We start from the raw sequence: 27556 nt of genomic DNA, 5'->3' as shown, positions 1-27556 counted from the left end.
CGTATTTACTGATTTTAAGACCTTAACTTTACAGAATAATCTTGAATTTAGATTTAAAAATAGAATTTCAAGCTTTCTTATCAAGTAAAATTTCATTAGGTTTAAGTTATATTATTATTGATTATAGTGTTTATATCTTATATTTGGGGTATCCTTTGTTGTATGGACCCTTTTTCATATGGACAGATCAGTTGGATTGTTATTCCGGGTGACTCTCATCTATAACACACGTGCAGAAGAACTACAGTATTTACTACTGCTGTGGTGCGCCAATGCGCAGCAGCAGCGTTTCAGAAAATTTGTTTTTCCCCCCATTTACACAGCGACCTGGAAAAGTTGGGTTTTTTAGTAGTTGCAAGCGTTGTTGTCCTGTAAACAGACACCCAAAAGTTTTGCATTTTAAAATGTTCGAACAAGTTACAACACTGCAGTGTCGTAATAAACACTCTGGCCTTAAAGAAACATGTTGAGGAGTTTGCATGTTCTCCCAGTGCATGTGTGGGCTTTTCCATACATTAGAGGTTGACCGCGGACTCTAACTTGTCCGTGTTTATCCCGTCGTGCGGGATCGGCTGCAGCCCCCTACCGCCCTCAGTCGAACGGGACACGGGTGGGATCAATGAGAGCCAATGTGGCTAAACAGAGAAAACTTTATCAACCAAAAACACAAGGACAAGAAGCGTCACAACAACACGCTGCTTGATTTCCCAAGAGGTGCCAGAGAAGAGCGGCGCCAAAACACTGCTACAAGGAAGATGTCCGTAACAACAGCAACAACAACAACTCACAAGGTTACTGTTATGGTGTGTGTTTCTTTTTTTTTTTTTTTTTAAATCTTGTTATTATAATGTCGTTTGTATTCACTGCCTTATGTCGGTGCATGTGTGTCTTGTTCGCTGTTTCAGGGTTTCCATGAGAGATCAGCAGCCGCCTACAAGCCAGTCCAATCAATAGCTTGTTACTGCGGCCTAATGTCTTCCACTGAGAGAGCTGACGCGCGCGCGCGCACACACACACACACACACACACACACACACACACACACACACACACACACACACACACACACACACACACACACACACACACACACACACACACGCACACGCACACACACACATACATAGTAAATGGATGCACACAAGCATAAGTGTTTAAAGCCAAACAATCTTTAACAGCGATGTGTTTCTGAACTGTACCTTGCCTCATGAAACATGCTAATTTCCAAGGTCTCCGGTAAACAAATAGCTCTCAAGAGGCTGAAGCGTTTCAGCTTTACAGCCTAAACTCTGTCAGCCCAAAGCAGAACAAGACCAGGTTTGAAAAAAAAAAAAAAAAAAGAAGCAGAGATGAGATGAAAGAGGAGGGGGAGGATAGGAAGGAGCCATTAATATATAGAGAGAAACCAAGCAGGAAATGAAAGTTTAGATTCGCTCCTTCATCTGCCGAGATGGGCTTTATGACTAAAACCTGTTTTCGCAATTGGATCTGTCATTTTATTTATATGGTGCAAGAGAAACGGTGCTAAACTGTTTCACTGACTCTTTTTTTTTTTTTTTTTTTTATAATAGTTTACATCTAACAGGCAGCAAGGCTTCACCTCCTTGTTTTAATGATGAGCGGTGCGAAGGTGAAAGGCCAGCCGAGGCTGTTGTGTCTCACCAAAATCACTGTGATCAATGAGCTAATCAAGTGAGACACCTGTGCCGAGACAGGACTCGGCATCGCTTGATGGAGAAGTTTAAGTGAGTTCTGGGCCCATAACGACAGATGCTGAGTGACTGTGCTGCTGTTGTGGCCTCTTAAGTTTATTTCTTTGCAATAAACGAGGTAAAAGTGAAGCGTGTGTCTGCAGCAGCTGTCCGACACTCGCGGCGAGATGAGGAGTTACGGCGGAGGAGACGAATTTGTGACGCTTTTGGAAAGAGAAGTGATTGCCACATATACGGCACGACGGGCTACATCGATCAAGCCCATATAAGATCAAAGAAATGAGAGGTTGGACGTCCAGCGCGGCGGCGCGAAATGCCTGCTGGGAAAACATGATGCCAGACGAGAAATAGAGAGGCGGATGGTTCGGACAGTTTTCATTTCACATATCATCACCTTTAATCAACTCCACAGCTGATTCTGGCCGGCTCTGTTTGAACGTTTCTTTTCTCATCAGCTGAAAGCGGTGATCTTTGACCTCCCCTGGAGCAGGTCGCCAGTGTACAAGTCGGTTAAAAAAAGAAATAAAAAAAAATACAGAAAATGTACACAAGCCCACTTCAAACAGCATCGTCTCTTCCTACTTCCACTTCTGCTCTCACTGTTAGCACACCAACAGCAGCGCACTGTTCTTTTGTTGGGAGCTTTTGTTTTCCCGTTTTTTTTTTTTTCCCTGGCTGAGGGTTTGAAAGTGATTACCGATGCGGTCCACTTCATTAGCATGAGAACAAAAACAGTGCGGGGAACACATTATCACTTCACAGAGGAAGACCGAGAGCTGTCTTCCCGTTTGTTTACGCTGCTGCGCTCGGACATTTTCTACTGCCGCTGCCGCCGCCTCATGGGGACGGCGTTCGTTTTTCTGCAGTAGGAAGAAAACACCAGCGAATGAGGACGCAGACGCAGTGTAACACTCTAATTGAAGAGATGCTGAAACCGAGAGCAGAGAGAACATTCAGATTTTAAAGCTAAAATCAGATTTCAGCTACTTTCTCCACTTGTGACACGTTGTAGAGATGAAAACAGATTTATCATTATCCGTTGTTTTAGAATGGACACGAAAAATGTCAACGCCAGCTTTAGAGAAGGAACTGTTTTTTATTTCAACTGTTAGTGTTTTTCAGTCTGTATCTCCTTCCTGAAGGCGTTACGAAGAGGAGATGATGTCCAGGGTGTGTGGTGCGTCACGCTGCACGCTATTTTACCATATATGTGATGACGTTGTCTAGTGTTCAATAAACAATGCGATTCACGATAGAGACAAACACTTATGTAGATGTTATTGTCTTCAAGGTCCCACCAGAATACACAATGCAGGGACACAATTGATCGCAGATCAGTCAGTGTTCTGCGAGCTGTAAACTGCATACGTTGATATTGCAATAACGATAAAGTTAATGGGGGTTCTTAAAAACTCCAGTTGGTTGGTGTGAATCTGAGTGGAAGGAGTCCGTCTATTTGTCCACACATTGCAGATTAGGTCAGGAGTCCATGTCTAACTAGTGAAAGTGAATCAGCAATGTAGGAAAGAAGCAGGTTTATTTAATGCTTCAGTCCAGTGTAAAACCCTACTCCTTCTGTACGTCTTCATCTTGTATGTAGTGCTCAGTGTGCTTCAATTTTCTGAAACCTAATATAACTCCCTTTGACTAGTTGTAATGTGTCTTTAAATGAAGCATGATAAACCTCATTCTTAAAGGGACAGCGACCGTTTCCTTAAATGTAAATACAAGGAATGAGGTAGACACTTTTTAATCAATATGATAATTGACATAACCCAAACATGTCTTTGAAGCAAATGTTAGCTGAACACAATGATTTGTTTTCTTTAAGTTGCCATACAAGGATCAAATACAGGCCTTCAGTCAGAACAAAAGATCTGCAAAAGTCGAGACATTCAAGAAAATCTAAAGTCTGCATGATCCAATGTTTCCGTCTCAACCTCGCAGAGCCAAGCTTGATGATGAAATCTCACGTACGAGGCTACACTGACGATGTGAAGCAGACTCACGGTCTGACCTGAGGTTTCCTCTGTTGTTTAACTCTTTCATCATCCAGCATAGAAATACAGCGAGGAGTGAGCGCAGCCTTAAAATGCAGGGGTCAAGCCCCGAGGGTCCACTCTGCCAAGGGGTCCTTAAGTAGCACTAAATCCACATTATTAGCACTAAGGTGTACTCTGCAGCGCACACCAAGCTATTAAGGGCTTCCTACGACCATCAAAAAGAGCGGGTCAGTGATTTCCATGCTACGACCGCATGCATTACTGAGAGGAGCGTTAACACCGAGGCAGAGACAAGGTCAGGAGCATCCTCCTCTCCTGCCGGATGCAGATTATTCAACTCACATGTCACTGCAGGAGAAGAGAAAAGTACGTCCCACCTTTTCATTGATCACTTGGAATTGGCTATGTGTGTCTTATCCACCGATTCTACATATGAAGATGTGTTTGTGTTTGCTTAGACTACTTACTGATCAGAGCTGGTGAGTACTTCTGACATATTTGGAACATGTTCATCGAACAGTTGGAACAAAAAAGTAGATATAACACAGACATAATAACATGGTAGGAGGTTTGGTCCGCTACAAAACAGATCACAGAGGGGGCCCGAGGCTTTGTCTGCTCTGAGGTTGTAAAGGTGAGTTTGTACTTTTCTAGAAACTCTGCAGACGTGGGTAACTGGCATTAGCCTTTGTATTTTTCATAGGTCTAAGAAGTCTAAGAAAGTCTCTTTGATGTTGAATTTGCTAAAACATGACAGGAACATGTTTGTTCCTGTCAAACGTGGCCCGTGGGCCAGAACATGGCCGCCAGAGGTGTCCAATCTGACCTGCTTGGTGCGCTTAAAAGACCCTAAGCCTTTAAAAAAAAGGATAAAGTCAGGCCATGTGTTGTATTGATTTGGTATTTTCACTGTATTTAAGAAGGCATTATTTCCTGCCCCTACCCAAACCAGGGTTTGAATCTTTTCCCACAATCTGTCTGTTCTATTCTTTTCTCTCCTCTATACCCTAAAAGATATTAAATGGAATTTCTATGGAATCGTATATCATTCCACATAAAAAAGGAAAAAAAAAACCATTCAGAATTGAAGTTATTTAGAGATATTATATACAATATTTTACTGATCCAGCCTAACATAGAGCTATAAAAGGTAACTAAACACCCCAACATCACAGTGAAGCCAAAATGTGTGGCACCAGAGGAAAAGGTTTGAAACCACGGCAGTAAGATATGAGCAATCAGATGTTACAAAAGGTATTTGTCACTTTGGTTGACATGTTTGACAAAGGCGTTTACCTGTGAGCACTGTACTGTGAAATACTACATAGTAGCAGAAACAAACTACGATAGGACGGGCAGTTACTCGCACACTATAAAGATTCTCTTGTGGAAAACAGTAGATTGAAATAACACGTTGTTTAGCCATGAGCTCTCTGGAGCCACATCAAGGTCCTGTGGGAGCCCATGAACCGCGGTAGGAAAACCATTGGCCTCCTAAACTTCCATTTTAAGACTTAATCCTCCTCCTTTATCCATCCCTCTCTCCTTCCTCAACCAGCAGCCTGCAGGGAGGTGAGCAGGCAGAGACCAGAGAAGTAGAGCAAAGAAGACTGTAGCACTCTAGAAAACGAAGGAGAAAAAAAAAGCTATTTGGAGCTGCTTGACCTCGGGGTCGGCTGGCTGGCTTGCTTCCTGGTTCAAGGGGATTGGTGGGAAATGGGAGGCAGCCCCCGCCAGCCAATTGCAAAGCGCTGAGCGGAAATCAATGAAGTTCCACGGAAAATGTCAGTTGGGACTGACCTTTCAGAGACTATAGCCTCCTGAGTCAGAAGGAACGGAGGAGAGAGGAGGAGGACAGGAAATAAGAGGCAATAGGGTCGGAAAAAAGAGAAAAGTGGGGAAGGATGAAGAGAAATTACAAAGGGACAAAGGTGGAAGGAGGCAATGAGGAAACATGGGTGGCTGACGGGGCGAAAGCAAGCATTGTTTTGGGCTGTCAAAGGAAGAAATACTTATTTTTTGGTTTAACTGTCTAATTTTATTGAGTTCATGGGATCCCATTCTGAAACTGCTCTCTTAAGAAGATGTGTGTCAAGTTAAACATTTCTGACCATTTCTTAGCACCCACATTGACATTTTCATTACCTACCGTATGTGTCTCAAAGCAAAAGGTGGGCGCATCGAATGATTCAGAATCTTCCTTTTGCTCGTATCTGGGGCAGAATTGAGCCGGCCGAGGAGTTTGAGTGGAAATCATTTCAGGGATGGAGAGAAGGTGAAACAACGACGGGAGGGAGGGATGAGGGAGGGATGAGGGAGGGAGGGAGGGAGGGAGGGAGGGAGGGAGGTGACCTTTATTGTCTCTTGGCCTGCTACTTCCTCATCTTGAAGGAGTCTCTGTGGGCCCAGTGAGGAGGAGTGAGAACACTCTCCATCGGGCCTGGTGAGGACTGGATATTTTCTCTCTTAGAGTTGAGCTGAGTCGTATAGATGAGTGTACGTTTCACATTAGTCCCACTTATGTACATTAAGTGGTAGTAATGAGTTCACATCCAATCAGTCTTCAGGTAGACTTTAAAGTGTTGTCTTCTCAAAGGTTTCACATGGTTTGTTTTTCTCCTCCCTGTTTTATTTCCCTTTTTTTCCCAGTTCCAGTCAGAAACCGAGTCGAATGCCGTGCGCGGGAGACATTAATCACGTTTGATTATCCTCTGTAAAAGTCAACTGTGAATATCACATATTGAGTGCTAATCTGAACCAGTCAATTGCTACCAGTGGGTGACCTTTAGGTCAAATGCTCCAATAGGACGCACAAACATGAGCTCCGATTCATATGCAAAGGACTGCGGGAACACATCAGTGCACACACAGATGTGCACACATTTGGACAAAAAGATGCTATGCTCGGCATGCAAAAGATGGAAACACACACACATGCACATACAATAGTAAAAGGCCTAAATGGATGGAAAATACAAATGCCTGAAAAATAAAACGAGTCAGGAAATGTTCCACTTTAGCCAAAAGTGGGTTCAATGAGTGTCTCTTGATTAAAAATAAAAAGGCACTTTTGAAAGTTTCCCACCTCTGCTGCTGCCTGCACTGCTGGCGGAGGTGAAAGGTCCCCGAGCCCCAAATGGAAACCTGCTCCTCACTTTCTATTTCTGACATCGCCACAATTTCTCCAGACCGAGTCGATTCCTCGTGTCCTCTCTCCTTCTGTCACCTCCTCCTTTCCCACATCGACCTTGTCTCACCCCCACTCTCTCTCTCTCTCTCTGTCCCAGGTTGTTTTTAATTGGGAAGAGGGGAGCGATGGGAGAAGGACGAGCACTCCTCTAAGCCCGGCTGCTCTTTGATTGGGGAAGGATCGCGAGGGTGAGTTGGACTGGGGGAGGGGAGGGGTGACGTTCGAAGAGTGCAGCAGTGGGCCTTTCTCTCCTTTCCATCTCAAACCCCGCTGTCATTGCTAAGACACACTAACGTGCACTCTCCCTCTCACACACACACACACCCGCTCTCTCACTCACTCACAAGAAGGCATTTCTCTTTGAACTGAGTGCTGCAGTGTGTTCAAAGCAAAGACGAAGGCAAAAATACGGGGGTGGCGAGGGGAGAGAGAAGGACACTTCAAGGTGAATTTGATTTCCACTTCGTTTTAACCCACACACACACATACACACAGACTCACACACACACACACAAATCCTGAACACACACATATAAGCACATGTGCTACCCAAGCCAAGCCTGCAAGGAAGCGCATGCTTGCTGAGTTACGGCCAAGAAGCCTCTAAAATACATACATACAATAACCGATTCACACAGAGTTCAGTTTTATGTGTGTGTGTGTGTGTGTGTGTGTGTGTGTGTGTGTGTGTGTGTGTGTGTGTGTGTGTGTGTGTGTGTGTGTGTGTGTGTGTGTGTGTGTGTGTGTGTGTGTGTGCGTGAGCGCAGGCATTATCATCTGTGTCTTATACATATTTATGAATTCTGCTCATAACAGAGAATCACCTTTAGACTTTTCGCTATTCCAAACTGGCTGTTTGTGTGTCTCAGTGTGTGTTTGTTTCTCTGTGTGTGTTTACAGAATATGCATATTGAGTGTGTAGGAGCAGAATGACTCATGCATTGTTGAACCGAAAGAGTGCAGAGTCCCACATTCGTTGGACAAAATATCACAACAATACATTTGGAGCAACCATCACACGGCAGAAACCGCTGTAACCTTGTGTGTGTGTGTGTGTGTGTGTGTGTGTGTGTGTGTGTGTGTGTGTGTGTGTGTGTGTGTGTGTGTGTGTGTGTGTGTGTGTTGCAACCGTGTAATGCCAATTAAAGCAATCAAGACAAGTGCAATCCGCCCACCGTGCTGCATACTGATAAGGCCGGGGGTACAACATGGTGACCGGGGCAGCCGCACCACACCACTCTGATCCCCGCGTCCACTTTTCCCACCAACGCCGACCACAACCGGGGCGTAAACACTCTACACCACTTAGCTCTGCCACAGTCCACTCACAAACACACACACACACACACACACACACACACACACACACACACACACACACACACACACACACACACACACACACACACACACACACACACACACACACACACACACACACACACACACACACACACACACACAGGTTCGATGCAAACACCGACTTGACAGTATGACAAATATTGCCTTCCATCCAGAACGAATGAGGTAATGACAGGAGAGAAAAAAAGAATCAACGGCTCATTAGAAAGATAAAAACCTCCGAAAGCCCCGAGGGCGAAAGAGAAGGGGAGTGGAAACATGAAATGAAAAAGAAGGGAGAGAAAAAGACTTGAGAGACGACAAATCATAACAGCTGTAACTCAATTCGGAGGCCTTGCTCGAGATGGCTTTCTTCATCTCTCTTGCTCTCTCTTCATCTTTTTATGTCTCTCGCTCTCCCTCACTGTCTCTCTCCTCATCCTGGATTCTTGGTAATTTTTTCCCACCAACCAATAAGCCATTATGTGGCAGTAATATGGTTGCTAATGGATGCACCGACCTGGGAGGAAGCACACGGCACGCCATTAGCCCAAATGCTATGCAAAGCTATCACAAGACACTTTGAAAATTACTCAGACTGAGTGGGCTTGTGTGCGTGTGTGCGTGTGTTTGTGAAGTCTGCACTGTATGAACAGGACTAATCTTCTCATGATTCTTCTGATGAGTTTACTGTTTGGTTGGATAAATCCACATTTGTCTTTGGGCGAGTGCTGAGAGGAGCTCTGAGATGCTTCTGAAATCCTCGGAGTGAGGATATGATGAACAGGACCGTCCACTACACAGAACAAAATCTGAATGTACTTCATTGCACTTGATCTACTACATTCAAAATGTATTCAAATTGCAAAGGAGAGTGCAAAGGCCAAAGGGAGAAACACAACCTTTTCTCCCTGGAGCCCCTTCAGATTGCTTTGCTGTGAAAACTGTTGTGAGTAGGGGATGCACTCTAGAGTGTGAAATAGCCCGAGGGCCAATATTCTCTGAATTCATTTTAAACAACAAGAAAAGCCCCTTCATATCTGACTATAGCTCCTTGAGGTATGAGGTAAACTCAAGTCTATATACATAACTGTTTTATGTACTACCTTTCAGTTATAGGTTTGCTATCAATAGCATAGCCACGTTGTAGCTAACTGTGGTCATGTCTTTATTTGGCTCAAGCCCCGTTTACACGACAATGATTTCAAGTGAAAATGGTGAAAACGCAATGTTGTGAAAATGGTTCCACAGGCGTAAACGGGGGAAAACGCAGCTTTTTGAAAAGTCTCAGAGTTCGTCTCTGTGAAAACGCAACTTCTCTGAAACTCTGCTTACTGTGCATGTGCATCACAGACGCAGTAAATAGTTCTTCTGCACATGTGCAAGAAGATGGACAATAACTCTGAGCATGTATGTGTGTATTTTCATTACAAATACAAACAGAAGCGCCAACTCGTGGCGTGGCATGCTAACTTAATCGTTTTCAGCGTTTTATGCCATTTCACTGTTGACAGATGTCATTTTGAAAATGTTGTTGCGTTAACGCGAAACTTTTCTGAAACGAAAACCCAAAAACGAGGCGTTTTCAATCGAAACGTCATGTAAATTGGGCCTCCTGCAATGAAATCCAGAACTGCTGCTGTGTGGCGATACAGCTTCCCTCAATTCTGCACACAATTTTTAGGTTTCCAAATTGAAAACGCTTCAAATCAGTTTAATGCAATGACTGGCAAATCATTTTAACTTTTTGACTAAGTGTAGTGGTTCAGATTGTCAAATTACAAGTAAAAAAAAAAAGCCTTTTACCCTCATCGAGCCTCAGATGGGACACAAGTCAGTGCTTACCTTAATTACATCAACACAGTAATATATTGTTTGAACAGAACATACCGTAAACCCATTTCCTCTTAAAAGGTCAACAGTGATTTGTTTAAGATGGACTGGCGAATATTTTTCCAGCAGGGTTTTCAGGATGATATGGAATGAGAGAGACTTATTATGTAATGAAATAATTAAAACGATTAAAAAGCAGTCGGTCCATGGAGAAACAACGATTAAAACTTAATAAGAATCAATTATAACAACCAAACCTTACTCAGAACACACAGATACATTTCCAAGAATTAGAGCTCGTAAAGAATCCATTAAAAACAAGATGTTGTCTCTGAACAGAAGGGATATTGTTTCTTAATTTCCAGTGTGGCATACTTGTCTTGAGATGGGAGTTTTATTTGAGCAAGAAAAAAAAAAAAAAAACGGAGACACACGAGGCCCACACGTGTGCCGTTGGCAGGGGGAGTTTTCCATCCTCTCGGAGGTCACAGGGTGCTGATAGGCGGCGAGGACCCAGTCGAAGGAAGAGAGACGGAGGGAGAGGGAGGGAGGAAGGACGTGTTTAATTGCCGGGCCAGCTCTGACAGATGGTCGCACGCTTCCAAAAGAGCAGCGCGAGTGGAAAAGCGGGCCATCAGTGACCCTCACGGTGAGTGTGTGTGTGTGCTTACACATGTATGTCAGTGTAACAAAAGCAAAAGCTGCACAGGCATTTGTTTGTTTGAGTCCCCCGTTATGAGCCAGTGCCAAGCGATGATAGTAACAGGCTGGCAGGACAGTAAACAGTCGATGTGGACTGAACAACAGGCATCAGAGCCTCCTCCGCTTCCCTCTACCTCTCCTGGTCAAAGGCCCTCATCCCCGCCTCATCTGTTGCCTTCTATTTGCTCTCTTTCTTCTTCGTCCACTTTCCAAACACCAAAGCTTTTTTCCTTCTCTTTCCATCTTGTTTCACTTTCCTTCCTCCGCTTTTCCACTCATTATCACAGCGAACTCTCCAAAGCAGTGACAGGCCCACACACGGACCTACGGAGCCCCCTTACCTAACTATAACCTTCACAGTACAGAGTGTAACCCGCATCCTGCTAAAACCCATAATCTTTACTCCAAGTGGAAACGAAACCAGAAAACCACATCTACACCCTGAAAAACACCTAAACCAGTGTGAAGCCCTGCAATCTGGACCACACACACACACACACACACACACACACACACACACACACAAAAACATTTGGATATAACTACACACACGCACACATAAGAGAGTGCACAGACACACACACACGTAGGAATTTCCATGCACGCACATGGATGCATAGATAGGAATACAAACGAATGAACATGCACACATAAACGACCGTGCACACACGCACACGTGTAAACACACGCGTAAAGAGTGCGCATGCACACATACATACATACATACATATATTAGAAACTACATGCACTTACACACACATGTAAAAATATACATGCATGAACACATGCATACACATTCATGCAAGACAAAAGCAAACAGTCACAAAAAAGAATGCTAACACGGTAAGCTAAGATAAAAAGTAACACCTCACACACACACACACACACACACACACACACACACACACACACACACACACACACACACACACACACACACACACACACACACACACACACACACACACACACACACACACACACACACACTCACTCTACTGGGACTTACACTTTGTAACATAAGCAATTAGCACTCTGTTGAACCGGCCTTGACATGAGCAGAAAGCTCAATTACATACACATGGTGCAAAAGATCCTGCACACGCACACACATACACATACACATACACATACATATGCACACGCAGAGGCGTAAACAAATATAAAGCACTTTGGCTCATATGTATACCCACACAAACACGACACACACACACACACACACACACACACACACACACACACACACACACACACACACACACACACACACACACACACACACACACACACACACACACACACACTCTGGCGGGCATCCAGACTGTGTCTCGTAGCTTGTGTCTATAAAGCCCTGAGCACCATATCGACAACTGTAATAACTGTGGCTGGCAGGAGAGAGCAGATTACAGCAGCAATCATGGGCCCTGAACACACACACACACACACACCCACACACACGCACACACACACACACACACACACACATTACACACAACTTCTCTACTGTTGTCAAAAATTGTTTCATTTTATTGCCAATACACACACGTGCGCCCGCACACACACACGCGCGCACGCACGCACGCACGCACGCACGCACACACACACACATTTCTGTCTGTACTGGCACTTGGGAAGTTGTGATACTGTTGCAGTGGACACGATGTTTAATGTTGACTGAAAGACTCCATGGTCAGTGACACCAGTCAATAGTCAGAGTATTCCATTTCAGGTTAAATACTTACAATGTACACAATTGATTCACAGTTGTATATATTATTAATAGCACTGCAGGCACCACAATCTTAACTGTTGACTCTTGCTACTAACTTAAAAATGAGTTTTTGTGGTTTCCTGCATCATAGAGCAAACAAACAAAGAGGAACCCGACATGAAGAGTTCTTCAGAGAAACAGAGGGCAAAGGAGGGCCGAGCAGTCAGCAAAGCAGTCGACACAGGAGTGAGCCAGTCAGTCAGCCGGTCACCGCAGGTCTATAACAGCAGCCAAGGCCACCACTGGAAAATGAGAGTGGGCATTATTAGAGTGGAGAGAGCCGGCTGAGATTGGGGTCAGAGCTATATGGTGCACGGGCCAAGGAGAGGAAATATATAGAGAGGCGAGGACAGAAAGAAAGGAGAGATTTAAAAAAACAAAAACAAAAACAAAAAAAAAACCCAACTACAAGCTGAACAGTATTTTTACACATTTTATATAATTTCATGTTTGTAAATTTGATCATACATTTTACACTATGTAATGTACTTTTCTACATTTAAATTCATTATAATGTGGTGAAATCATCCATAATTTTGATTCATAATCAAACATTTGATGTACCGGTATATTTTTGGAGCAATTAGATTTATTTTTTCAGCTTATATGTAGATTTGTCTGCAAAACGTTTGTTGAAAAAAATCATGCGGCTGCTGTTGACGACTATATCGAACACAGTTGAAAAGTCACAAATACTTTATAATATTTTAAACTACTTGGACAGGGATTGATCAGGTGATAGAGCAGGTCTGCGGTTCAATCCCACATCGGCCTGTCCATGTGTTGAATGGGGGAATGTAACTCATTATGTAAAGCGGTAAAATACATTATACAAGTAAAGTCCATTCCCCATTGTGACTTGGATGTATACGTGCAGCTCCACGAAAATGCTAATATGAAGCATGGACATTGCACATTTGCAAAAAACTCCTTTTTCACTCCGTTATTCTCCACAATCCAATCACCTCCTCTTCTCTTCAACCTCTCCTGATGCCCCCCTCCTCTTAAATCCTCCCCCTCTCCCTCTTACCTCTTCCTTTCTCTCCCTCCATCGGCCCCCCGACCAAGGAGAAGCAATTTGCAGCCGCAATCCGTCGCTAATTCTCGCTCAGCGTTCATGAAAAATGTATAGCAGGCAGACTGTAGGGAGATGCAGATTGGCGCTGGGCCCTCAGCGAGAGCCCGGCTCTGCATTAATGGAACATTATTTTCACTCTCACTGTCCCTCCTCTGCATATACGTCTCCTCTGCTCTTCTATTGTACAGTGTAGTTCACTATCTATCTATCTATCTGAGTGGGTTTTTTTCCGCCCCGCTTTCACAGAGTCTGATAAAACAAAAGCCATAAATATTCCAGGACTCGCTTGAATATTAGCAGCTTAAACAAGCCAAACACTGCTATCTGCAATCTGAATAACTCCGTGCGTATGTATGTGTGTGTGTGTGTGTGTGCTGGAGTGTTTCAGCGCGTGCATTTGCCTGTGAGCGCAGTGTGCAGCCAGCTAAACCTTCTCAAAGATAATAAGAGGAAAAAACTTTATCTTAATCTTTAAAAGACACGACATGAAGTTTGAATCCAGCTGTGAAATGGGTCGTGTGTGTGCTTGTGTGTGTGCTTGTGTGTGTGTGTAAGAAGGCATCTTAGCAAGGATTCAGACACATTGGTGTGTGATTGTGTGTGCGTGTGCAAGGATGTGTTTAAAGTACACATATCTTATGAGAGTAGATTAATAACAGCACTGTAATGCCATCAGGACTAGTCACAGTGTGGATCATGCATAATAAACCTCCCAAGGAGTTTACACACACACACACACACACACACACACACACACACACACACACACACACACACACACACACACACACACACACACACACACACACACACACACACACACACACACACACACACACTTCCTGTCACTATAGCAACACTGGCGATGCTGCTGCCCCTGACTTCAAAGTCAGATGTAATTTCAGCCTCCTAACAGCCAGAGGGAGCCATGGTGATGACAGAATACTGCACTCTGATAGCTCCATCGCTCCTCTTTATTTCTTCCACTCTTCCTCTCCTCCATTCCTCCGCCGCTTCCTTCCTTCCCTTCCTCCCTCCCTGCTTCGCTATCCTGCTGGGAGTCCAGGCATCCAGTACCGGACGTAAAAATAAACCCAGAAATGTTAGAAGTGGATGACTGAAGCTGGGAAAACAGGGAGTGAGTGAGGCGAGGGAGTACTGAGGGGAGGAAAGCAAAGAGGAGATAAGGAGGAGAAGGCAGGGAGGGAAGACGAGGGGAGGGGTGGTTGTCTTTTACAGCACATTTTCTTTCTCTCCAGCGCTTCTGTTTTTCTCTCCTATACCAAAAAGAGTGACAGGAAGTTGAAGGAAAGAGAAAATGTAGAATGTAAAAAAGGAAGTGTAATCGGGTGCTGCGTGCAACAATATCCATCCATCCAACTTCTGTACTGCTTTACTGATCAGGGCTGAAGTTAGTCATTCACACCACACTAATTCACACCTACTGAAAATTACTGACCACATCCTGGACTTCCACCTCTCAAGCTACACATTTCTCACAACAAGTGGTCATTTTTGGCAGATTGATTAACCTCCTCCTTCAGTTATCTTTCCAGAAAAGTTTCACCTTTGCACGGCAATGTCTTGAAAACAACGTACGTTTACACAGAAACAGCAGAAACGCTGAAAATGATGTAGTTAGTATGCCAGGCCACAAGTTGACGCTGTTGGTTGTTTTAGTTATGAAACCACACACAGATGTGCACAGAGAACAACCTGATATAAACATTAACAATGACAAGTATACAGACATTTGCATGGACAGATGACAAACTTGGATTGATATTTCACGTGACTCTGGAGTAAGGCCCTGTTTACACGACAACGTTTCACGTGACAACACCTAATCCACTAAAAAAAAGGAGTGTGTTTACACTGCAGCAGCGGACACAGAGACACCGATGTAGTTAGTATGCCGGGCCACTGGAGGGCGCTAATGCTTGATTTTGTAATGAAACTACACAGACATGTGCAGAGAACAATACACTATAAACGTGAAGCAACCGACATCCGCATGGACTGATGACACATCGGATGCTATCAGGGGTGAGTCTCAACTATTAAACTACTGATCTGGACGATAAAACTAGAATATAGACAGCGAGTCGTATCACTACACCGCCGCCATGTTTGTTTACAACTGAATGAGCAGGAGGGAAGGGGAGAGATGTGCATGAGCAGTAACAGGCTCTGTAGCCTCCAGCAGTCTCTGCAGGAGGGATTTGCGCCGTGAAAGAATCTTTCCACCTTGGGAGCCGGATTAAAAACTTTGCGGATACAGTGCAACCGCAAACTGGTGCCGTGTAAACGGACCCCCCAAAAGTGAAGAAAGTTTTGCGGATACACTCAAATTCGTTGTCGTGTAAACGGGGCCTAAAAAAACTACCAAGTTAAAGGAGATTATGGACCGAGAGTCACGACACTCTGGAGGCCGCCATTGTTGTTATTGTCCATCGCATGTGCAGAAGAACTATTTACTATGGCCGTGGTGTGCATGCACAGTAGCAGCGTTTTATAGAAGTTGCATTTTCCTCTGTTTCCAGAGAGACAGAGAGCTTTGAAAAAGTTCCCCCATTTTCAGTGGGTCCGAACACCGTTTTCGTGTAAACAGACAAAAAGTTTTGCATTTTCACTTGAGGACGTTGTCATTGTCATTCTTGGTTCACATGTAAGAAATGTTAGCTTTATGGCACAAATGAAATAAAAAGATGCAACTTCCTATTCTTCACTCATGTTGGTGGATCATACATGCATATTATGTAATGTGTGAATTAGTCACAACTCTTCACTGGCTTCTCCAGCAGTGTTTTTGAATATATGCACAGAAGCTTACAAAAAGCAATTATTCATGCAGATGTTTTTTTTTTTTTTTTTTTTATTATGCTCTCCACTGAAACTGCCCTCTCAGGTGAAAACCCAAACCTTCAAACAAATCTTTATCTTTGGACTTTGATTAAACAAAAAAAGTACCAAAAGAAAAACAATGCACAGGGAGAACATGCCAATTCCTCATGGAAATGCCCATAAATCTGGGAATATTGTTGCTGTGAGGGAAAGTACTAACCCCTACAACACCCAGCCTCAAACATTTATTCTTACAGAAAATCTTCTCACATTCATATAGTGAAACATCATTCGAGGAGAGAAAGTTCCCACGTCCCAACTATTAATGAATGTGAAATAGATGTTTCCAATCTCCAGTTCAGATTGGCTCAATAACATCTGAAGCCATTTTAACAGATAATTTAAATATTAATGTGATAACACAAAATCACCATTCATAATGGAGGACTCAGAGCCAGAAGGGGCGTATCTGGCACTAACGTCTGGTGAAAATGAAACCTATATATCAAGCACGCGCTTCAGATTTATTTTGGTGAGATGGAATCGATATAAAAGCATATTTTATCAAAAAGAAATTCAAACAAATGGAGCCGTGTGAAGCGAGCTGGTGGGCCGGGTCCCGGGCTTCACAATTTAAGAACACCGGCGGATGTAACACCTAAAGAGTAGGAGAAAATCTCACCGTGTGTGTCATGTTCGCTTACTGTGTACATTCAACGATCCTACAGAGCGGCCTCGGCTTTCACACGCTGTCACAGCACCGACGCTCGCGCCGCCAAGCCGGACCACACTTAGCTAGGTGTTAATACGGATTTCGAGCGCCCAAAAACAACAACAGAAAACTGTAACATGCACATACTGAAGCTTTTCTCACACACACAAGGATTCTTACAAAATCTAAACTTGGAGATTACATTACTTCAGTGTTCATTATATAATCAAACTTGGATTTAAAAGCCTTTTACTGATTTTGAAAGCACTTTCTGGGCTGTCTGCTTCTATGAAATTGCTCCAAAGCTATTATTATGTCCTTTTTTGAATGAGCAGATTAGTTTTAATGCTGACTTCTACTTTTAATAATGCTTTTTCTGTCTTTGTTACAGAAAATATAGAGAATCTATGCTTGATTACCTTTACTAAGATAATATCTTTTTTGTTATTGCACATTGCTGTACACTGAAATCTTGTTGGACAATTTTCCTTGTCGCAGCATGTGTATAAAAATAGTTACTGGCAAGTCACTACAAAAAGGTAACATTCACTTTTGATTGTCTCTCCCAGGTGAAAAGTCCTAATAACGTCACCTAATAACCACAACAATCACGGACTACAAGCTCCGGTCGAGCTGCAAAAGCTAGATGCAGGCAGAGCAGGGCCATAGACCTTTAAAACTAGAATTATATATAGTGGGTTATGTGTTTATGTGCAGAAGTCTACTTCTAAATTTCTATGTGGTCTGTCTTCTTCTACGTTTTTGTTGTGTTTGGTGAGTCACAGCACCCTAAAGGCCTGGCATGTGTACTACATAAAGGTAAATTAGCATTTAATTGGGGCTGTGAATGCCTCGCAGGTACTATTTAGAAAATAAACTAAGACCCTGTTTATTCGTTTGCAAGTGAACACTTTCAAAGCGTTTTGGGGGTTTGTTTACACAACTGAAAACGCAACTTTCTGAAAATGGCTCCCAGGGGGAACTTTTCGAAAACGCTCGAACTCCATCCTTTACTCTGCCTCCAGAGTGTAAAGGCCCTTGCATACGCCCGTTTAGAAGCCATAAGAACAAGAAGAAAATTCACCAGTGACGTCAGCCAGCTGCTGAAAAAAAAGGCTTTTCCGGCAGGACTGTTCATACTTCGATAAGAAGCTGTCGAATGATGTGTTCAGGTGCATCACGTAAGTCTGTCTCCGACATGTTAACGAGCTGCGGGGCTCACACAGTAGAGAGGTTACATGCCAAATATGAAAATGATGTCATTTTGTTCGGCAGGACCCCAGAGTGCCAAACTTTCTTCTTGTTCTTATGGAGTATGAATTGGCCTTCATGACTCCCAGTCCGTATTCTCCTGGGACTTTGTGGTTTAATAGTCGACGGTCACCCAGAATAGCAATCCAACTTCGTTGTCTGTCCATAGGAATGTCCGTGTACTCGCCATTGTAATTGTTTATAGCGTATTGTTCACTGTGTGCATGTGGTTTCATTAAGAAAAGAAACAACAGCGCTAACTAGTGGCCTGGGACGCTAGCTACATTGTTTATAACATTTCTGCTGTTTCCATGTAAATGTTTTCAAACTGCTACCACAAAACACAAAAGTTTTCTGTAACGAAAGCGCTAAAACGTTGCATTTTCACGAGAAACGTTGTGTAAACAAGGCCTCGGGCTAATGCTAATGCTAACAGCAGCTTTATTTTGGCTCCAGTAATTGAACTGTTCATCAGATGAAAGATTTGATGAAGACAAAAACAGACAATCAATGCGTTTGTGGCTTAAATACAGTGCACAATTACATTATCATCTTTTTTATGCAGCATCCAGCTCATTTTAGAAATACAGATTAATAGTTTGATCCATGTTAGATACCACCTCTCCTCCTCCTACGTTCTGACAAAAGACACCGGCCAGTTGGGAAACTGATGAGCTAAGAGCTGAGGGAAAAAAAAGTTTCAGAGTGAAGGAGGGGGAACATTTCTGTCCTTCTAGGGTCAGTACTCGCTTTCTACCTCCTCCTCCGCCCTTATCTCCCCCTCCTCCGGTTGGTGGAGAGGCGCCAGTGAAGCCGGACGGGTGTTTTCTTAACCAAGTTCATCCCTCTCCATTTCCTTTCCACTCTCAAATCATACAGCCCGACACACTGGGAGCGTACGCATGTGTGAGCATCGGGGTGGGTCAGTGTGCTGGAGGAATGCTCCGACACACACACACAGGTTTACTATCTGCCCCTCGCTCTGCTGTGCAGGGGCTTCAGTCTCACTGTCAGGGATGGCTGGGTATAAACACGGAGCGCCTCCCTCTCTGTCTCCTCCTGCCGCTGCTGCTCAGCCTTGTGTTGCCAGTTTGTTTTAACAACCCAACACTGGCCAACACAGTTCCCAGTGGGTAGAGCAGTGTGGAGCCATCACATTTTGCCATAAGACAAAACTGAAAAATCCTGCAGGCAAAGAAGAAAAAAAAAATCTTTATCGATCCCCATGGGGAAATTGTGTTTTGGTTTGTGTCTCCTCTGCAGGGGATGAGAGTGCAGTGTCAGCTGCTGAGGAGAGCTGGGAGGGATTCAGTGTCCTGTAGCAGGACACTTCAGCAGTTCGGAGATGGATAACATGCAGGAATATGACTGGATTCTCTTCAGAATTTGAAACTCACTTAAATAGCATCATCTGGCATGTTTCTATCTTAAAATTTGAGAAAAGGATGTAAGAAAGCCAAAGTCAGGATGTATGAGGCATTCATGCGTAAGTGGGAAGTTCCGAAGAGACACAAATCAAAAGTCTCCTAAACATCGTAAACACGACTGGGAAATTGGGAAGTTTATAAGCTCTTAGCTAATGTGAGTAACTCAAAGCAACCACATTGAAGTTTTTACTTCGATGTGCCCAATTATGTTCTCTGTAATAAAGACACATTATCACAGTTAAAAGTGATAATAAAAAGACTCCATTAGCAATAATAACATCATTATTTCCATCTGTGAAAAAGCAAAATCCATCAAACATAATTTCATACATGTGTTGGCTTTTAAGGATATTCTTTTTTAAATGATATTAAAATGTTGTTTTCTGTTGTCATGTGAACGCCCCCAAATGGGACTTAACCATTTGTAACTTTCCGAGTTCCCTGCTGAAGCAAAGATGTCCAAGCCATCCTGTGGGTGTAGAGAATCGAGTCTGTATTCAACTCAACAAGAAAAAAAGAACATTTCTGAAGTTAGTAAAAAGAAAGAAATTAATTAAACTACAATTAGATGCGACAGTGACTTAAATCTTACATAATGTGCCCTTAAAGTCTGACAAACTTCACTAATATCCGAGCCATGTTTTAAAGTTGCAACAAGCATTTAGGAACACCCTCAGAATACGTCCATAAATCTAATTTTATTTCAGATATCATCACCTGAATTCTGCAGGTTTTTGATGATGCAGAGAGATGAAAGACCGGGAGAAATGTGCCCTGCAGATCAATTCCACTTCCGATGCATCTGTGTTTTCATGCTGTAGGGGAACAAATGGTAAGCCCCGGCAAAAACACATGTTCCCAGCTCTTGAGGATCAAAAAAAAAAAGAAGAAGGCGAAAAAGAAAAGTATGCGCGTACATGAAACTGTGTGTGCATACTAAATGATTCATGAGGAGCAAACGAAAACAGGCTGGCATACAAGCGGAAAAATAGCCTGTCTGCATTTTAGATGAAGTCGGGGTCTTCAGACGGGCTGTGTCATGATACCTGAGTCTGTGGCGTAAACAGGGCAGAGGTGAAAACTCTAATTACATTTGAGTTTGAGGATCAAATACGCGTCAGAAAAAACAGCTGTACGGTAAATTACAAGATCCTGTGCATCGTGTATGGACTGGCAACGTGTGAGTGACAATGAATCAATCACCCGTGCTCATATCAGGTCTACAGGTTTAAGAGTGGCATGGCCATGACCATTCCCTATACCTCAGAGTGTGAAACCGGCTGCAGATTAGCTGTCCTATTCTCAGCGCCGCTATGTGCTCGCAGCGGTGGCGGCGAGCTACTGTGGCCTTCAGCGCTGCTGTCTGAGCTAAGAATAGGCTGCAGGGTCCAGAGAACATCTAGTCTCTGAGTCGCCCAGCCTCCCGCTCTCCCCCACACGCCCTACACACAGGAGCACATCAGAAAACACACCCAGACATGTAAGCAGGCGTGACATTTAAATAGACACAATTAATGAAACTACTGATGATGCTTGCCACACGCTTTCAACTGATGTGCATTTTCCACCATCAGTCTGCCTCCTCCTCGTCTCCCTTGCATTTCTTTGCTTTCTTGACTCCCCCAGCCTCCTCCCCCTCTAACTCCCCCTCCCCTCCTCTCCTCCCCCCTGTGTGCACTAATGTGGAGGCTGAATGTAACCCTGCTGGATGACATTACTCTGCGCTGCCTGCTGGCCTGTCTGCCTGCCTGGGGACTCTAAAATAAAACACAGCAGTAGGGAGAGCCAGAGAGGGGGAGAGAGAGAGGGAGAGAGAGAGAGAGCACATACTGTATGTGCAGACTGACTGACATGCTCTGATGGAGCACACACACACTGTGTGTGAAAAATGGCTCGCAAGAGGACAGAATGTGCATGAAAGTATGTGCAGAATGTGTGTTTGTTAGCAAAGAGGGACGTGTGTGTGTGTGTGTGTGTGTGTGTGTGTGTGTGTGTGTGTGTGTGTGTGTGTGTGTGTGTGTGTGTGTGTGTGTGTGTGTGTCGTTGTAGCGAGGGAGAGCGATGGGAGAGAGAGGGAGGGTGCGAGCTTCTCCAGCTGCGGCCTGTCAATCATTCATGACCTAACATTCAGAAAAACAGAGGAGGGCAAGGTGGACAGGAGAGAGAGAGGGGGAGAAAGAGAGAGGGGGGGGGGATAGAGAGAGAGTGGGGGGGGGGGGGGAGATAGATAGAGAGAGAGAGAGAGAGAGAGAGAGAGAGAGAGAGAGAGAGAGAGAGAGTTTTCTGGGCTTTCTTTTTCCCTTTTGTCTGATGGAAAATAAGTCAAGGAGGGGCAAATGAGCACGGGAAGACGTACATGGATGTTTTTTGTCTATATGTATAATAATCTGTGTGTGTGTGTGTGTGTGTGTGTGTGTGTGTGTGTGTGTGTGTGTGTGTGTGTGTGTGTGTGTGTGTGTGTGTGCGTGTATGTGAGAGAGAGAGTGTGCGCGTGCACTAGTGTGAATAACACACTCCTGCTGGAACCCCATAGCCTGAATTCAACATCCCTCACCCTGAACAAGTGACAAAAAGATAACCACGTTTCACTTCATCGCTTCACGCCCTCTCTCCCTCTTCCCCTCACATGCTTTCTCTCTCTCTCATCCTGCTCTTCACCCCTCCTCCCCTCTTCCTCACCTCACCCTCCCTCCCTCCCCGTAGCGCTCACTCTGCCTTTCCACATGGCTGGCCATCCTCTCCCATGTCCCAGAGGATGGGAGGCTGTGCGGCAGCTTGGCAGGCTGTCAGGGGAACGCCGAAGAGCAGGGAACATGTAGTGACTGGAACGGGGGAAGGGAGGGGAGGGTGAGGAGGAGCTGGAGGGTGAGGCGGGGGCAGTGGGCTCCCGGCTCCTCACCTCACAAACCGCGACACTGGCAGAACCGGCTTCGGCAAAAAAAAGATGCAACGGTCCAACTGAGAGCGAGAAAACCCAGAGCTCTCACTCCCCCAAATACCAGAAACGCCATCGCCACACTGAGCTGGAAATAACAAGGCAGCAGACTACACAGTGTCATGCAGTGCCAATCCAGCTGTAACACACTGTCAGCAACTAACATGGCACCTTTCAAGACCCTGTAATTGCCACACGTCCTGGAGAAATCTGGGTCATTTTGAAAATCCGTCACGTTCCTGTGGGATGAATCATTAACAAATGTAAGAAACGTATTACTCCATAAAAACCACATAGAAATTATAATAATTTTTTGTGTAAAATCAAACCAGACTTGTTGGCAACAGATTCAACTTTTACAGTATATTAAAAAAAAAGAGGAAACCGGCCAACTTTTTGCAGTCTATGATTTTTCTATGAAGTCGAAAAAAAGATCTTCACTCTGGTTTTGGCACCTGCTCTCGTGATTGTGTGGAACTGGAGTAACAGGCTCGCCGAGACCTGAACCAGCCTGTACATGATAAGTATCATGAGCTAAATCTACATTGAAAAATAAGGTGGTGCATGCTGCGTGGGTTTAAAGTGATACAGCAGGAAGGCTGACGGTACGCAATAACACATCATCGAGACAATGTCTGCCATTGAGACGGTTGTAAAAGGTCAAATCTATACAACAAAACCAAGGATGCACAGGAAGAACCAAGAACTGAATGCTAATGTCAGGCTTTCAGTTTTCACATAACCATCAGGACCAAAGCCATGTGGAAAGGGAAGGTCAAGATAATGATATATTACAGCAGGCTAATAGCAAGCATTGGAAACCTTGATCTACATACTAGTAAAGATTGGTTACAAAAGATCCTGCATAAAGCATGCTCATGCAAATAGATTGTGCTTTTAGTTACCCCGATCAACTAATATGATATCACGTATAAACAAGAGTATTCAAATGAGGGTTTTATGTGTATCAGATCATGTTTACATGAGAAAGATCAGATGGAAACTATCATTTCTGTTTGTTTGCTTTCATTCATCATAACGTTTTTGAATGGAGCGATGAGTTATCAACCATACTGGATATCCACTGTAAAATAAATCCAAATTTGGCAATATTTGATGTGCAATTCAGAGAAAAATCTTATAAGAAAGTTGTGCTGAGGAAATGACTCTCACCACTATAATAGCAGTGTGTGCGAAGCGTTAAAAACAGGCCAGATCATAAACAAGTCAAGCATTTTGAGACGTACATTACATCAACCGAATAGCATAAACTCCTCTCACTATCTGATTGACATTCTGTAATCCATATTCATGTAATCTCAATGGATAGTGTGTGTCATTTTGCATTGTTTCTGCGTTTTCGTTTCAGAGAAGTTTTGCATTTCCACAGCGACGTTTGTCCGTTTACACCGAAATGGCAGACACGCTGAAAACAATGTCGTCAGCATGTTGTGCCATTATTGGGTGCTATTAGTTGCTTTTGCAAGGAAACCACAAATATGTACGTAGAGAAAAATACGCCATAAACGTCAACAATGAGAGTACACAGACATTCGTATGGACAGACGACGAGTGGATTGCTATTCAGAGTGACTCTCAACTGTAAAACTACCAAATCCCAGGAGAATATGGACTGGGAGTCATGACACTGGAAATTGCCATTGTTGTTACTGTCCACCTATTTACTACAGGTGTGATGCAGTAGCAGCATTTCAGAAAAGCTGTTTTCCGCAGTTTCCCTGGAGATGGAGTCAGGGCATTTTCGAAAAGTTCCACCTGGAGAGCTGTTTTCCAAAATGTGTGTTTTCCATGGCTCTGAGCACCATTGCCGTCTAAACACACCCAAAACACAACGACGATGTTGCGTTTTCACTTGAAAAAGTTTAGAATTGTAAAACGGGGTCTGAAATTAAATTGGACCCCAGTACACACCTGGAACCACTGCGTAAGATAAGCCGGTAAATGGAGGTAAAATGGAAAAAAATGAATATCAAATTGATAAAAGGCATAGCAAAACATACAGATAGATAATAATGTTGATATGTATAAAACCACACCAAGGCCCTGTTTACATGACAACGTTTCACGTGACAACACCTAATCCGCAAAAAAAAAAGGAGTGCGTTTACACTGCAGCAGCGGACACAGAGACAGAGTCCGCATGGACTGATGACACATCGGATGCTATCAGGGGTGAGTCTCAACTATTAAACTACTGATATGGACGATAAAACTAGAATATGGACCGCGGGTCGTATCACTACGTGGCCGCCATGTTTGTTTACAACTGGATGAGCAGGAGGGCGGGGGAGAGATGTGCATGAGCAGTAACAGGCTCTGTAGCCTCCAGCAGTCTCTGCAGGAGGGATGAGCGGCCGTGAAAGAATCTTTCCACCTTGGGAGCCGGATTAAAAACTTTGCGGATACAGTGCATCCGCACACTGGTGCCGTGTAAACGGACCCCCCAAAAGTGAAGAAAGTTTTGCGGATACACTAGAATTTGTGTGTAAACCGGGCCTTAAAGAGTAAATCTTAGAAAATGAGATGTAAGAGATGTAGGATTGTAAGTCTAATAGAGGAAAAACTTTATACATTAGCTATATTAGCCACATAGTGCTTGTATGGCGTCTAACAGAGCCTTTGTTTCATCCAACCGGAGAGATAAAATGATGGTGATTGTATATTAACAGGAGCGGCAACGATCCAGATACTGTACGCTGATATGCAACACAAGGCCTTCTGTATCTGCAATACATTACATTTTAAAAGGCCCAGGGGGCACTGTGACTTGCATTTGTGATAAGTAACTAAAGCGCTTTTTCCCTTTGGTCTGCCTTCAAAAATCCCGCCACATCACACGGCAGACTGGTCCCAAAACAACAACATGACACTTTGCCGACCCGCGCTCCCTCCCTCCTGACAGAGAGAAAGGGAGGGAGAGTAAAAAAAAAAAAGAAAAAAAAAAAAAAAGATGACAGCAGCTTTAGATCTGACATCAAACGCCGGCGCGAGAGTGAGAAAGAGAGAGGAGAGCGAGGGGGAACGGTTACATCTCTGCCGTGACAGCTTGCTGGAAGAGCCTGGCAAACGCAGAGAAATTTCTCCATCCTCCCTGCTCCCTCTCTCTCTATCTATCCATCTCTCCCTCTCTGTGTCTCTCATCAAACTTGCCGCCGATTAGGATCTCGGCGAGTCGCGGCGCTCTGGATGGGATGTGAAAACACACGGAGAACCCAAGGGGTAAAACGCCAGGATTAAAGTGGTGGGGGAATATGGGGTGATAGTGGTGGCGGTTCAAATAGATCGGCCCCCGCCACTGCAGCGGCTTGTCTTGCTCTCTTGCTCCGGATTCACACATTGATATATCAAGGCCATTTCTCATTACAGCACGAGGGTGGGGGTGGGGGGGTGGGGGGTTGAGAAAAAAGCTTTCATGATGCTTCTTTAGAGAAAGACGGAGGGGAAAGGGAGGAGGGGAAAGAGTGTGGGAGAATAAAAATGAAAGAGAAAAGAAGAAATGCCGAGATGAAGCGGATGACATGCTATTAGTACGTTGTGGAGGAAAAGACGGAAGAAGGTTCTGGGATCGTGCATGAGAGAGAGGGGGAGAGGGAGAGAGAGAGAGGGAGAGAGAGTAACAGGAATCCCTTGAAAACTGACGGATAAATCAGTGCTGATTGGAAACAAAGCAGAGTCAACCGTCAGTGTGTGTTGAGAGACGGAGGATGACCGGCGCGCTCAGCCCTTCAAAGCGGCCGTATATGGAGAGAATATTATGGCTTAATTGGAGTTCATACACTTAATATAGCTTTTCCTCGCAGTTTATTCCTCCACTCCTGGGGCTGCTCCAAAGTATCTGGTAAATTAAACCTCACACACCTCAAGCACTGCCAATATTTGCGCCCATTTGCAAATGTCTATTTATTCTATTCTTGAAAGTGCTGAGGAGCTGTAAGGAGAGTTAAAAAAGCGATTGGTTTAGCCAACGAAGCCAGAACAGCCCACACCTCTCTCTCTCTCTCTCTCTCTCTCTCTTTTTGTTCCCTTCATAGATCGTCCTGGTCTCACCCATTTCTTCTCAAATACTCCTCCAGTCAACCTGCTTCAGTTTTTCAGCACAAGCAAAGAAACACGGGTTCGATCGTGGGACAAACTGCATGTAAAGATGATGTCAGAGCGTGTTGAGTGGACCAGGAGTGTCACACTCATTTCATTGAGGGAGCTACAGTATAGGCGGCCGCGTCAGTAAAATGACATCATAATAAGCTATAAATTACAATCATTTCACATGTTTTCATTTGTTTTAGTGCCAAAAGGTGAAAGTGAATAATAAAGAGTCACTTAGCTCACAGTATTAAACACCATTATTTCTTATGATGGGAAGAGTTTGGTTCTTAACTATTTCAAAATATTTGATATAACTGTATTTGTCTGGGATTTTCTTTTTTCCCGGAGTGTATCAAACGCAACTCTTGGGTTAAATTCGGAGAACTAATCCCGGTTGCAGCAGAAAGGGCTTAAGTGTAAAAATGTATCGGCGGGGTCTTAAGGATGAACGGAGGAGTCTGATTGGACAATTCCTGTCTGTCATGGCGAGATGTTTTCTAATCAAAGTGTGATCATACAAGTTGTGTTTAAGTGTGAAAAGAATCTGTAAATGTGACCTTCCTTTATCCAGCTGCTCTCAGTCCAACAGCCTTTTCTCATGTGTGATGTTGTGTTGTACACCACGTGTTCCACTCATGCGCTGCTTCGTT

General features: G+C 44.0%; 1 protein-coding gene across 1 annotated transcript in view; it reads right to left on the bottom strand.

Annotated features, from left to right (window-relative positions):
• The window catches only part of arid1b (AT-rich interactive domain 1B), a gene marked incomplete at its 5' end in the record, with an annotated part of 232650 nt that overhangs the window by 124310 nt on the left and 80784 nt on the right, over window positions 1–27556 (bottom strand). The window lies entirely within an intron of this gene.

The sequence above is a fragment of the Lipophrys pholis genome, assembly GCF_963383615.2.
Source record: "Lipophrys pholis genome assembly, chromosome: 14".
In the NCBI taxonomy this organism is placed as follows: Eukaryota; Metazoa; Chordata; class Actinopteri; order Blenniiformes; family Blenniidae; genus Lipophrys; species Lipophrys pholis.
This window is presented reverse-complemented; position numbering and strand designations above follow the sequence as displayed.